Source organism: Solanum dulcamara, chromosome 2 (assembly GCF_947179165.1).
Source record: "Solanum dulcamara chromosome 2, daSolDulc1.2, whole genome shotgun sequence".
Lineage (NCBI taxonomy): Eukaryota > Viridiplantae > Streptophyta > Magnoliopsida > Solanales > Solanaceae > Solanum > Solanum dulcamara.
The window spans coordinates 74,979,962-74,994,323 of NC_077238.1; the positions used below are offsets into that span (position 1 = coordinate 74,979,962).

The 14,362-nt window shown below is 32.8% G+C and overlaps 1 pseudogene; it reads left to right on the plus strand.

The window, feature by feature from the left end:
* LOC129873032 (serine carboxypeptidase-like 2) overlaps positions 1–5,842 on the plus strand; it is a 38,114-nt pseudogene extending 32,272 nt beyond the window's left edge.
* The last annotated feature ends 8,520 nt before the right edge of the window (positions 5,843–14,362 follow it).

The following is a 14,362-nucleotide window of genomic DNA, read 5'->3' on the forward strand; positions in this document are numbered from 1 at the left end:
CTTGGCTCCAGATGTTCCACGGGCAAGAACGGACAGAATTTCACCTTTTGAAAGCCTTCCAATGTTGAGATTCCTTTTCCTCTTCTTCCCAAGTCAAGAGAAGCCTTTTGGAGGGTTTTGCAGTAACTCTCGCCTCTAACTTACTTTTGGGAGAAGTGGGAGAAATAAGAAAATCGTGACTTAAGTTTCTGACTCACGTCCTCCTGCTCGGGCAGCCACATTCCCGCTCTGGCAGCGCCGCTAAGGCTGGACCATCCTGCTCTGGCGGGATAGTGGGACCTAGTTGAGAAACATTCTTGCGATTTCTTTTAATCTTAAATTAACGACGATTCGAGTTGTTACAATTGATCACTTTTAAGTAGATGAAATATAAGGGTATAGATGGAAAACATACTCACTTCGTTCCATATTACTTGGCCTATGTTGATCTAATACACCCCTTATGAATTTTTTTGTTTGAGGTATATTTTACTAAATTAATTGTATTGATGATACTTTGAAACTCTAAATTTAATTATTAATAGTTTATGTAGATATTTAATATAAGGGTAAAAAGGGGAAAATATAATGAACCTTTCTTAACTGAAAAAAATAAACTCTCTTGAATTTTTTTAATTGAAGAAGTAATGAAACATCTATTTTTGATATAGGGATCAATTATTATGAAATAGATGGAGGACTAATTTTTATCTTGAATACCTAAGATAACACTTATTTTGGGACACATTTCTTCTTCTTTTTTTGTTGCTAAGGGTGATACTTATTTTGGGACAGAGGTAGTACTAAAGAGTTACAACTTTTTAATGATATTTATTAAGGGTAAATAAGTAAAAATACATCTAATTTTATAGAATTGAGTACTTCTCTAATTAAATAGTGTGATCAAGCTAAAAACACCATTTATTTTGAAATGGAACTAGTACAAAATATAATTTAACGTAATAAAACAAAAAATGTATTACACTCCCTATCCAACAATAGTTGTCCACTATTGAGTTGACACAGAGATTAAGAAGCAGTAAAAGATAGCAGTAATTTTATGAAATCACCCTTTTTAAGGTGTCGTTTGGCCTCAAGTTCCAAAATATTCTTGGCAAGTTATTCTTGAGAGAAATTTTGGTGAAGGTTCACCATGCGTTTGGCAACAATTTTTTTCAAGTTTTGGTGAAATTTCAAAAATTATTATTTTATACCTGTAAGTTCTAAAAATTATTTAAAATACCCATAAGTTTGTAATATCATTTTATAATGAACATGTTCTGTTAAAAAAACCTTATAACATAATTGATAACAATCAACAATAACAAAATAACAATATAGGCAAGAGCAATACATTAATCAAATTTAAAATAAATTATTCTTTTTTTCCAATCTTGTCACTCAAACTATTATTTTCTCGGGGAGGTAATAACAAACTATTCTTTTATAAAATCTTCCCATATTCTACAAACAATCTCTTCCCGACAAACTTTCATTTCTAGATTAGATGACCGAGAAGACGAAGCAATATTGTTACGCTGAGTCGATTGTTCATCATTTTCATCAACGGTCATATCATCACTTTCATATTCAGTGAATATTCCATCAATGCTTTGATTTTCATGCAAAATATTATGTAATATGGCACAAGCAACCCTTAATCTAATAACTCAAATAGCTCTTTGCCATTCTTAGGCTCTCTTTCACTTTTCCTGTAGTCTTGCAAATGATATAGCATTCCTTTAATAGAAATATGATTGTTGGCTCATTAAGAAAAGTTTCATTAAAGAGGGTCAGTGGACATTTTTATAGATAAGTTTTATTTAAAAGAGATTAATGGTATTGATTGATCATATTAATGGAGTAAGTTGGTAGATAAATATTTAGTTGGAATTAATAAATGATTGGTGTTTTTATAAAATATAAAAGTTTGGGGTTATTTTTAAATTTTTAAAACTTCTCAAGTTCCCAAGTTCTAGATTTTTTTAGAACTTGGGAACTTGGGGATTTTGCCAAATATATTTGTCAAGTAATGACAAATTGTATGAACAAACACAAGTTCCCAAATATTTTTCAAATTTTTCCTAAAAACTACTTGAGGCCAAACACTCACTAAATACAAGTCATCTAAAATATTGAAAAAATGAATAGTATTTAATAGTAAGAATCAAATAGACACATTATAATAAATTATTCATTGATTTTATAAACTAGACAAATATTATTAGACATCTTAAAATAGTATAGTAAACAAGTAAAGATGAATGGGTGACTAATTGTGAAGGAGAGTTCATATATAATAGTCCAACCAACCCATTTTGTTCGAGGGACATGCGTACTTTCAATTGGGTAAGTTCTCACACATTTTTTTTTGGAAGAGTAATTTTGATTGCCAAGTTAATAATTAAGAGTCATTAATATATTAATGCAGTTGATTAAGGATATTTATCAATATAATATCCCAGAGTCCCCTTGTAATCTTGTATCACATGATTCAAGAAGATGGTTGGCTGAGAATGTTCTAAAGCTCAAAAATCCTACTACATATCCTGGTGTTGAATGTCGTGTAAGTTACTATTTACTTTTATCTTGCCATGAGGAAACAATCTCGTTTTTACCCTTGAATCCTAACGAAACTTCAACGTGAGAGTAATTTGAAACTATATTCATAAGTTGGATAAATTTGAACCTTACGCATGGAATTCATATATTTCACGTTGAAAAGATCTGCTAATTGTAATTATATATTATGATATGAAAATTAGGACAAACATCTAACAATTTATTCCCTATGCACTGCATCAAAAAGGATCTTTAGCGTCAATTAATTAACGGCAATAGCTTAATTGCCACTAAATATATTTTTTTAAAGACAATTAACGCTTTTTATAAATGTCGCTAAAACCTATAATGACACTAGATCTAATGACAATTAACTAATGCTGCTAAAGATTTTAACCTTTTTTGTTAATTTGTATATTTATTATCGCTAAAAGTTGTCTTTGTTGGAGTTACGGTAATTATTTTTGTAGAAAGAATGGCATGACCTCTCTTTGATTTGGGCCAATGATAAGAATGTAAGAGATGCTCTTCATGTTAGAAAGGTATGCAATTTTGATAATAAAAGTAAAGAATTGAAATTGCAACCTAGATGTTACGATTTATTAAAATAACAAAATAAAATCAAACTCAGAATGGAGCATGGGAGGAATGAAGGAGGAACTTGTCTTTTGGAATAATTATCAACAATACTATACCATATCATGCAAATCTAAGTCGTAAAGGTTTTAAATCTCTTATTTACAGGTATTTATTGGATTATTATAATTTATGGTTAATAAATTAACTTGATAATAATTCTCTAAACATATTTTTTGGGGTTAATTTCATTAATAATCACTTAATTTTATATTATTGCTGTAAAATTACTAAACCATTTTTTATAACGAAAAGACTATTCAATTTTGTCGTAGTATTACAAAAACTCATTAAATTATGTTGGTAATAATAAGTCGTTAAACTTTATCTAAGTATTATAAAAAGTCACTAAATATCTTTTTTGTGAAAAAAAAGAAAAAGATAGTCACTTAATTATGCCTAACTATCACAAAAAATGTCTCATTTATTTTTTTCTAGTGACTTTAGGTGATATTTAGATAAAATTGAGTGATATTTTTGTCACACAAAATTTGGAAAAAATGTATAACTATCCACAAAAATTATACTAATTACCTTGCTTACTAATTACTTTTTCGCTCATCAAACTAATTATATTATATACACACTATAGCTTTTATTGGTAATTACCACTTTTTTCTCCTTTTCTTTTTGTTTTTCTGCTTTCTTTTTTCTTCATTTCTTTCTTTTCTCCTTTTTATTCTCTTCTTTAGTTCTCCTTTTCAATTCATTTTTTTTTCAAATCATATTATTTTTTATTGTTTTCATCATAATTTGATATTATAAAAATCAAGATCTCAGATATTCCAAAAGTTTTTGGATATTGATAAAGAGATCGAAATCTTGAATATCCCATAAATTATTGGATATTCATAAAGATTAAAAAAAAAATCTCATACACATTTCTAGATCCTTTCTTTTTGTTTTTTAATTTCTCTTTTTTCTTCCCTTTTTCACATTTTCTTTACTTCTTTTTCCTTTTCTTATTTTTATTTAAATAATTTATTTTTATTTTTTTCGTAATTTAATTTCATCCATCCCCCCCACCCCACCCCCCACCCCCACACACGTTATGGGTAGCATCCGTAATTAAACCTTATCGTCTAAAAATAATAATTAAATTGGTCGAGATGAATATTTTGTGTATTTTTTTTAAAAAAACGTCTAGTGACTTTTATGAAACTAAATAAAGTTGAATGGCATTTTTTTGTTAATCAAAAAAATAATTAACAACTTTTATGCAATAAAATGAAAGTTAGAGTGATAATCTATGAAGTTTACACCATATTATAGAATGTGCCTTTTTAAACATTAAGATGTATTGAACATAAATGTGTTTCTTTTGTTTTCTCTAATTATTATTTTTTTCTTTTAGTGGTGATCACGATATCGTTGTGCCAATTATTTCAACTCAAGTGTGGATTAAATCACTAAACTATTCAATTATTGATGATTGGAAGTCATGGATTGTCAATGGTCAAGTTGCTGGGTTAATTCCTAACCTAAATATTTCTTCAATTATTCCTTAATTAATGTTAAGCAGAAGAGTAAATTGAAAATATTAATTAAGCTTGATTATTGCATATAGGTATACAAGAAGTTACTCCAACCAAATGACGTTCGTGACGGTTAAGGTAAGAAACTATTACATCTATTTTAATTTGTTGATCTTATTTTTCTTTTTATTCTATTTTTGTTAAAAAAAATGTCTTTTTCCTTTTTATAACTAATTAATTTCAATTTTTCGCATTTTATGTTTAAACTATAAGATTGAAGCGAATTTTAATACACTCAACATATATTTAATTTAAAATTCAAAAGTTTTCCTAATTACTCTTAAATTTTATATCAAATCAAAATCTGACAAGCAAATAAAAACAAAGGATATAATACTTTTCATGATAAAAAGTTGCTGTTGCTCGCCATATGTTGTTCACTTCAAACTAATAAATATAAAATATGCATTTTTCATGGACATGTATTTATATATGTTAATTAACCATGATTAAATAGGCATTTGGCTATAGATTTTGTATTAGTATAGCAGTTGATTAGATTTTGTTTGAAATTTATGGAGTTGGAGTTGAAGATTGAGTTGTGTTCGGTTATACTTTTTACAAAAAAAATAATGTTCATGCTTGAATGTGTTTAAATACAACCTCCAAAGTGAAAAGTGAGTTGGAAAACAAGTTATAAGTTATATTTTTTCAAATTTGAAATACAATTGCAAGTTTAATTTAAAATTTTCATAATTATACACTGATTTTCAAATAAATCAAAAATTATTCCAAAAAAATAAATCATTTTTATAGCCAAATGGTTCCTAGGTAATATCTATTATCTTACCTTCAGTTTTAACTAAGAACTTGTTTAGTTTAATATAAACACTCGATGTACTTAAATATATATCTACTCTAATTCACTTGTTTAAGAGACTTTTAATTGTTCAAGCAATTATATACATATATATTATTTTTATTTTTTATTTTATTTTTTTTATTTTTTATTGCAGGCAAAGGATGTTAGCATGTTAGAGACTTCTTACCAATGCAAGCCACAAGATAGTAATGAATCTGTAGAGGGTCCGACTTCAAGAAAATCAATTTTTTCACCCAAATCAGAGCGAGAGGCTACTTTTATCCCACATGAAAGGACTACATCAAATGTAGAATATCCTCGGCCATAAGAAACCGGCAATGTCTGTGTCCATTTTTGATGGAAAGCAAGTCATCTCAAAACTTCGAATGAATTTTGTCGAGGGAGCTTGGAATAAGATTCATTCTAAACTTGCCGATCTCACTACAGAACATGTTTCTTCTCTTAAGGATGAGGTCCAAGTAATTCTTAAGGATGTAGATGAAATGGGGGTGGATATTTCTCTTATGAAGAACTTATTGAAGTCTCTCTTTGAACTTGTCACCTCCTATGACCAAGCACGATCTTGTATTGAATGAAAAGAATGAGAAATTTGAAGAATTGTCTGACATCTGTCAATCCCTTAAGGAGGCGAGAAAAAAGGTGAAGGAGTTAAAAGTCCTCTGAGATGCTGCCAAGAAAGAAGTCGAAGATGTCGAATCTAAAGTCTCAGCAGCTGAACGAGAGTACAACAAATGTGCTGATGTTTCTCTAGCTACTGCGAATTCCTCGAATGATGTGGAAGAGAAGAAGAGAGTTTTAGAGATTTCTCTTCAAGACTTAGCTAATTATAAGCTACGTTTAGACTAGCTTATTATGAACTTTTTTTTTGCTCCCTTTTTTTTTAGCATTTTGATTGATTAGTTGTCACTCTTTTAGAAATCCTTTTGATTGCATTATATTGCAAATTTCTTTAAGTATTTCTTTTACGTTTTAGCTTCAAGAGTTGTTTACTCATATTGATGCATTGACGTAATCGCATTAAGCTTGGACTTTCCCCTAAACATCGTTGTTTATTACCTTGTGTATTTTAATAGTACGAGAGATATATCATTGTATGAGAGCACCAAAGCCAGGAGAGACTTAATTTATCAGAAACCAAACTTCTTAATCTAAAATATATCCAAAATTTTATAGCTCAAGTCCCTCAGGATCATTCTAAATAAACTTCAAAAATGAACTTCACATGCAGAAAAGCTAACAGATTCATATTCGCATGATCTTATTAAAAATACTCATATCTCATCATAGAGAAGCCAAAAAGAAGATTAATAGAACTACAATATGTACAATAATCACAGCTAATAGCTTTACAGATTTGTACGAATATTTTTTTTGAAATCAATTCAAATTCTGTCTTGATTGGCCTTCTCCAATTTACACGTTATTATATGGCAATCTACAAGAATATTGTGATGCTAAAATAATAGCGTGCCCCATTTCTTTTGAACTTATAAGACTAAACTTAGGATGTAACTCTAAGCACCACGACCTCGGCGAAGAGGGTCAAGAGAGACTATGTATTTTTTTGGATACTAATGCGACTGAACTCAGAATGTAATTGCAAGTGCCTACGTAGCTCAGTGAAGAGGATCAAGTCATAATGTAGTTCTGAAAGAGTGATTTTTTTTTGATGTCCTAACTTTTGCCAAGGCTGCCTCTTTCGAGATTTTCAACCTAGCAGATATTTGTTTTTGATGTCGTGCACAGTATATACTCTTGCGGGCCAAGATTAACATACAGTTTATGCTCATACCTTAAGGAGCGTATTTTTTTATTCAAGGATAGTATCTCTTTATGAACTTTCCATTATTGGGGACAATGCGCAATCCTTTTGAGTCAACCAGTTTGCAAGCGCCACTTGAGTATACTTCTTGTACCACATATGGTCCATCCCATTTAGCGGAAAACTTACTTCCAGACCGATGAGAAGTAATAATGGGCCTTCTTACAACAAGAACTTGATCACCCACTTGGAAGCATCTATGATCGAGCTAGATGAGCTTGATAGCATTCCAGATTTTGTTGGGCCTCTAGTCTCTTTTCATCAAGAGCTTCCAATTCTTCAAGGCGTAACCGAGTATTTTCTTCATTAGTGAGTCCTTCTTGAATGGCAAGGCACAATGATGGGATTTGACGCTCAAATAAAAGAATTGTTTCAACTTCATAAATAATAGAATAGGAAGTCGCTTGTGTTGGCGTGAGATACATAATCTTATATGCCCAAAGAGCTCTTCCATTCTTTCATGCCAATCTCTCTTAAACTTGGAAAAAACTTTCTTCAACAAGTTGCAGAGTGTCTTATTAAATGCTTCAGCGAGACTATTAGCAGCCGCATAATACATAGAGGATTTGCGTTGCTTGAAGACAAAAAATCACATATATTCATCATTAACTTATTATCAAATGGCTTGCCATTATCTGCCAATATTTATTGAGGAATACCAAAACGGTAGATAATATTAACTCAAATGATGTTAGCGACATTCTCTTTCTTCACTTCTCTAAGAGAAACAGGTTCTGCCCATTTTGAGAAGTAGTCAGTTGCAGCCAGGATGTACAAATGTCCATCAGAGGACTTAGGCAATGGTCCAACAATATCCAAACCCCAAGCTCCAAATGGCCATGAGGCAATAGTTGGGTGCAATACTTCTGGGGTTGATGTATAAAATTCGCATGGAATTGACAAGCTTTACATCTTCGGACGTAATCCATACAATCTTTCTCCATGGTTTGCCAGTAATATCCCATCCTTTTTATGTGAATATGAAGTTTTGGCCCAGATTGATGCGCTCTACATACTCCAGAATGTGCTTCTTGTATAGCTTGAGTAGATTCATCTTCCCCCAAACATTGTAAGAGAACTCCATCGAACGACCGCCTGTAAAGTGTATTTTTATAATAAAGAAAACGAAGGGCTCGTCGTCGGATTTATGTTCTTCTTCAAAAGAATTCTGGCAATATTCCATAACACAGGTAATCTATTATTGGTTGTCGTCAATCTTCAATTTCATCCTCCGAAGTGGCGATAACTTATCAAAATTCTTCTTCATGCTCTTCTGGAGGCGGAGTTATCCATCTTTGACAAACCACAACTTGCATTTCATCAGGTGATACTAATGTAGAAGCTAAAGCTGTCAAATCATCAGCCTTCTTATTTTCCTTTATAGGGACATATTGAATAGTCACCTCTCCAAGTCATCCTATCATCTTTTGAGCATAATTGCAGTATGGGAGTAACTCAGGATTTTTTACTTCATAATTACCCAAGACTTGATTGATCACTAACTTGGAATCCCCAAAAACTTTTAGTTGCAATTGTTTTATATCAACGGCCATTTCAAGCCCAAGTAAGAGTGCTTGATATTCGACAATTTTATTAGAGCAGTGTTGTGTTAGAATGAAAGAGTACGACAAAACTTCTCCATGGGAAGTGACAAATACCACTCTAGCACCGGCTCCTTCACAATGTGCAGCACCATCAAAATACATCTTCCAAGGTGGCTGAATTTCCACTAGCATTACATCTTCATCAAGTAATACATCAGATAACTCCCAATCATTTGGAATTGGATGATCGGCCAAGAAATCTGCTAGCACTTGTCCTTTTATTGCCTTTTGAGATATATACACAATTTTAAATTATTAAAATTGGAGGTACCACCTTGCTAGTCGATCACTTAAGACCGGCTTGGACATGAAAAACTTGATAGGATTCGTCTTAGAAACAAGTTGTACAATATGAGCTTGGAAATAATGCTTCATCTTCTAAATCGAGAATACGAGTTCCAGACATAACTTCTTAATAGGTGAATACTTGATCTCATTTTGTGTCATCATCCTACTCAAGTAATATACAGAATTTCTTTTTCTTTATTATTTTCTTGTGCGAGAAGTGCTCCTACTGACCTTTCTCGTGCTGCAATGTATAAAATCAATGGTTTTCCAGGTATAGGAACTACAAGTACTGGAGGCTTCATCAGATAAGACTTTATGTTCTCGAAAAAATTGGTACAAGCTTGGTCACATTCAAAAGAAACATCTTTCTTCATAAGGCGATTAAATGGTTGACATCTCCCAGCCAGATTTGAGATAAACCTCCTAAGGTATGCTAATTTTCCCTGTAAGCTTTTTAACTCATGAATATTTTTTGGCCCAAGCATATTCAAAATAGCATCTATCTTATCTTGGTCAATCTCAATTCTTCAATGTCGAACAACAAAATCGAAAAACTTTCCCAAAGTAACTCCAAAGGCACATTTTAAAGAGTTCATTTTGAGTTGGTATCTTCGAAGTCGTTCAAACACCATTCTCAAATCTTGCAAGTGATCATCATTCTTCCTTTATTTCACCATTAATTCATCAACATAGCACTCAACATTTTTATAAAGCATGTCACCAAAAATATTCTGCATGGCACGTTGATAAATAGCCCAGTATTTTTTAAATCAAAAGGCATTACTTTATAGCAATATATACCTTTAGGAGTGCGAAATGCAGTAAGTTCTTCATCCCTTGGTGCCATGCGAATTTGATTGTATCCAAATGAACCATCCATGAAATACATTATCTCATATCTAGTTGTGGCATCAATCATAAGCTCAGGGATTGGAAGAGGAAATTCATCCTTGGGGCATGCATTATTAAGATCTCTAAAGTCAACACAAACTCAGATTTGGCCATTTTTCTTTCTTACAGGTACAATACTTGAAATCCATGTAGGATATTTGACTTCACGAATAAAACCTACTTCAATGAGCCTGTTAACTTCAGTTTCAATCAAAGGAACCAGTTCAGGTCTAAAGCGACGTTGAGCTTGTTTAACAGGACGAGTGCCTCGTTTCACAGCAAGATGATGAACTGCAACTTTAGGGTCTAATCCTGGCATTTCTTTGTAACTCCAAGCAAATACATCCCTAAATTCCATAAGCAGCTCAATATATTTCTTCTCTTCATCGCCATCCAGTGAAGCACTTACATATGTAGGCCTTATATCATCATCAACCCCAAGATTTATTTCCTTTAATGCATCAACAATATTCTTTACCCCTCCCTAGAGTTCAGGTAGCGCATCTTCAGCATCATCATCTTCTTGAGGATCACCATCATTAAAACATATGTGATGGCAAGCATGAATATCAACAAACTTATCCTCAATTTTTGCATATAGTTAAGTACTTTCCTCGTTACAAATTGTGATGTGATTTGATGATCCCACACTTTATTCATCTTCATCTCACTCCCTGGTGTGAACTATGGTATGAGTTCTTGCTCTCAGGATATTTTCGCATGAAACTATAAGTTTTGTTTCTCGCCTCATTCTAGAAGGAATAAAATTGGCAATTCTTGGGTGAATTATGCTCTCGAGCGTGTTCCCGTTCTTCCATTGTTCTATAATTTCTTTGGATGGTATTTCTTCTTCATTGGTACCAATCAATCAAATACTAAAGTTTTTGGAGTTGATTTGATAAGCCGATCAAATGCAGAAACATTAGGAGTCATGTCATTAAATCGATCAAACACAGAAGGCTTCTTGTTGAACATCATAGGTTCTTCCACAGGGGTAATATAGTTGATGCTTATCCTTTATATATAGATTCGAACTGGCGACGGTTGTTTGTAACCCAAGCCTTTCGCGATTGCTTGATAACATACCCTCTCTCTATCATCATCCTTTGAGTTGGATTTAGGCCATGATTTGCCTTTTCAATAATTTTATTTGGAAACTTCCCTACTTTAAAAGCTTCTTGGGATTGTACCCTGCTTTCACCAACAACTTATATGCATTTGGGTAAAAACCCTCATTTGTACGCTTTTTAGGAAGTGATTCATACGAATCATGATTTGATGGTCTGACAAATCCTTCTATTATTTTTGAAGATGATTTGATTGCATCAATTTGCTTGATAGGAAATGTCAACTTGTTAATCTGCAACTCTGAGGGTGGGATCTTGACCTCATTTGTCTTTGGGATATAGTGAGAAGTAGGAATCACTCTCTTATTTGAAGATGCCTCACTTTTCTTAGGTAATTTACTCATATCTGAAAGTGTTTTATTCTTTTCAATCATGACCCTCGTATTATCAGGTGCTACATCATTCATCAAAGGAACAAGCGATAATGTGTTAATATCTATCGATTTGAAGTCACCACATATAATAATTTTTGGTGGTGATGTGCCTAGGACATCACCACCATCATGTATTTCGACAAAGTTGCAACGAACTATGGGATCGAGTGAACCAAAAGTGACAGAGACTTGATTTGAACTCTCCTTCTCATCTTTAAGCAATATCTTTCCTTTACGGGCCAAGTCCATGATCTTTTCCATAAAGATAAAACCTTTTCAATAGGATGGCCCATCAAACGATGATATTTGCAGTAATTTGGATTATTAGTCCTCCCAGCCTTATTTGGACACTTCATTTCAGGTAGCTCAAAGAGTTTTAATGCTAGAAGCTCCTCAAAAATTACTAGAACATTTGAGTCCAAGAATGGATACTCGTTTGCTTGCATTTCTTTCAAAGTCAGCTTTCTACCAGCATTATTCTGAAAAGTCGTGGTCTTCACCCTTTGATTCTTACTTAGATTTGTAGCCACTTTTAAAGGTACGACATTAACATTCATCGACTCCTTATTTCCAAACTTAGGTGTCGATTTTCCTCCTTTCTTTACCACTATTTTGTCTTTTTCCTTGCGAGGCTCATAATTAAGTGGTCCTTCAATTCCACTTGCAGACATTCTCAACTCCATATCATGAGAACATATGACTGTTCCTCAAATGATTTGGGTTTAATACCCTGTAGGATATAACAAAGTCCCCAACGCATTTTTTGAATACACATTTCTACTATGGAAGTTTCACTAAGCCATCCTTACAATTGAGGCTTGCTTTTCTCCATCGGTTCATGAAATCGATGACATGTTCCTCTTCCCATTGATGTATATTTATGAGTTCAACCATGCTCACAATACACCTTGTGCTATAGAAATGATTGAAAAATTCTTGCTCAAGTTGTTACCAACTATCAATAGAGCCATCCTCGAGATCCTTATATTAGTCAAAGGCATTTTCTTGTAAGGAGCGCATAATTTTTTTGACCAGATAATCTCCATATGTTCCAGCATTATTGGAAGTTTCAACAAAATGGGCAATGTGTTGCTTTGGATTTTCCTTTCTTTCAAATTGTTGAAATTTTGGAGGTTGATAACCTGTAGGCATCTTCAAAACATCGATTCTTGAAGTGTATGGATTTGCATACGTAAATAATGACTTTGAAGGCATGTCATACTTATCTTTGATAGTTCCCATAATGAAGTTCTTCAGCTGATGAATGGGAATTCCTCCTTCAACGGATACTTACAGCTCATCACCCACATTTATTTGCTTTGTAAATGAATCTCCCTTTTCTTGTATTATGGAACATTTTCCAGGTGCATGACTTGATTTCTACTCCATAACATTTTCAACTTTGTCCGTCAATGTGATAATTCGATTATCCTGATCTTGCACATATTTATTTAGACCTTTGATTGCCTTAGTCAAACTCGCCAGTTGTTCTTCAATAGTTAAGGTGTTAGTCATCATCACTTGGATGGCCATTATGTATTATGGAGTAAAGCACGGATTTTCTATCAAACTGAAATTTATTTAAAATAAGTTACGTGGAGTGACTGGGGAAGATCTAGTGATCAAGACATCATTTTCATCTTGAATAGTGCAATTCCTTATGTTAAAAGCACTAAGTCGAGCCAACATCTTTTCAACAATATCAACTATATTCTCTCCTTCTTCCAATTCATTCGGAAAGAATCTTTCCTCCTTTGAAGATGGAAGATCAAAAATAAGAACTGATGCGGACGGCACTAGAAGTGTTTGTTGTCCTAGCAAGTTTGCTCTGTTCCTGATGATGGGTCCCAAACTTCCCATAGTAGCATTCAGTATGTTCTCCACCTCAGAAGAAAATTTGGAATCAGTAGCCTTAGCAACAGTAGTCCTGGAGTCAAACTTCTTAGATGACATTTAAGTATTCTTGAAGCTTAATGATCGATGTAAAGAGATGAGAGGTAGAGATTGTCCCACTGGGCGTGCCAAAATTTATAAACAATAAATTTTTGAGCCGAAAAAAATAAATAATCAAGACCGAAAAATTAGAGTAACAAGGTGTAATATTTGATTTTAAAATGTAGTGCGTGTTACAATCTCTATGATAATCCTCTGATTCTTCAAATAATATGGAATATGTTGAACTTGAATTTGATTTAGAGTCAAAGGCTTGAATAGCTTGATCTTGAATCTTCGTCTTCAAATTTGGATTTGAATTATTCGTCACAAACACTTGTACGGCTATGACGAATAATAAATATGAACAAGTAACTTGATCTCAAACTTTTTGATATTTTCCTTCGTTCTTGATCTTGAACTTGAACTTGAATTTGATTACTTGAACTTTGTAGCTTTATAGAGAATTTGTGGCCTTTGATCCACGAGCTCTCTTCTTGCTTCTTGTTCTTTCAAAACCCTCCTCTCTGAGAATAATGAGAACCCCTATTTATAGTTGTAGGGAGTGGTATCCCTGTGTGATTTGATTGGTCGGTTTGAACTGACCAATCAGATGCCTTTGGTGAAGAGCCTCAATTTGATTGGTCAGAACATGTCACATATACATTGTCATTATTCTAGTGGCTCATTTCATTTGACTTGGATTGCCACATAACTTTGACATGTGGCATGATTTTAGTGGCTTATTTAATTTGACTTGAATTGCCACCTAACTTTGGCACATGGCAT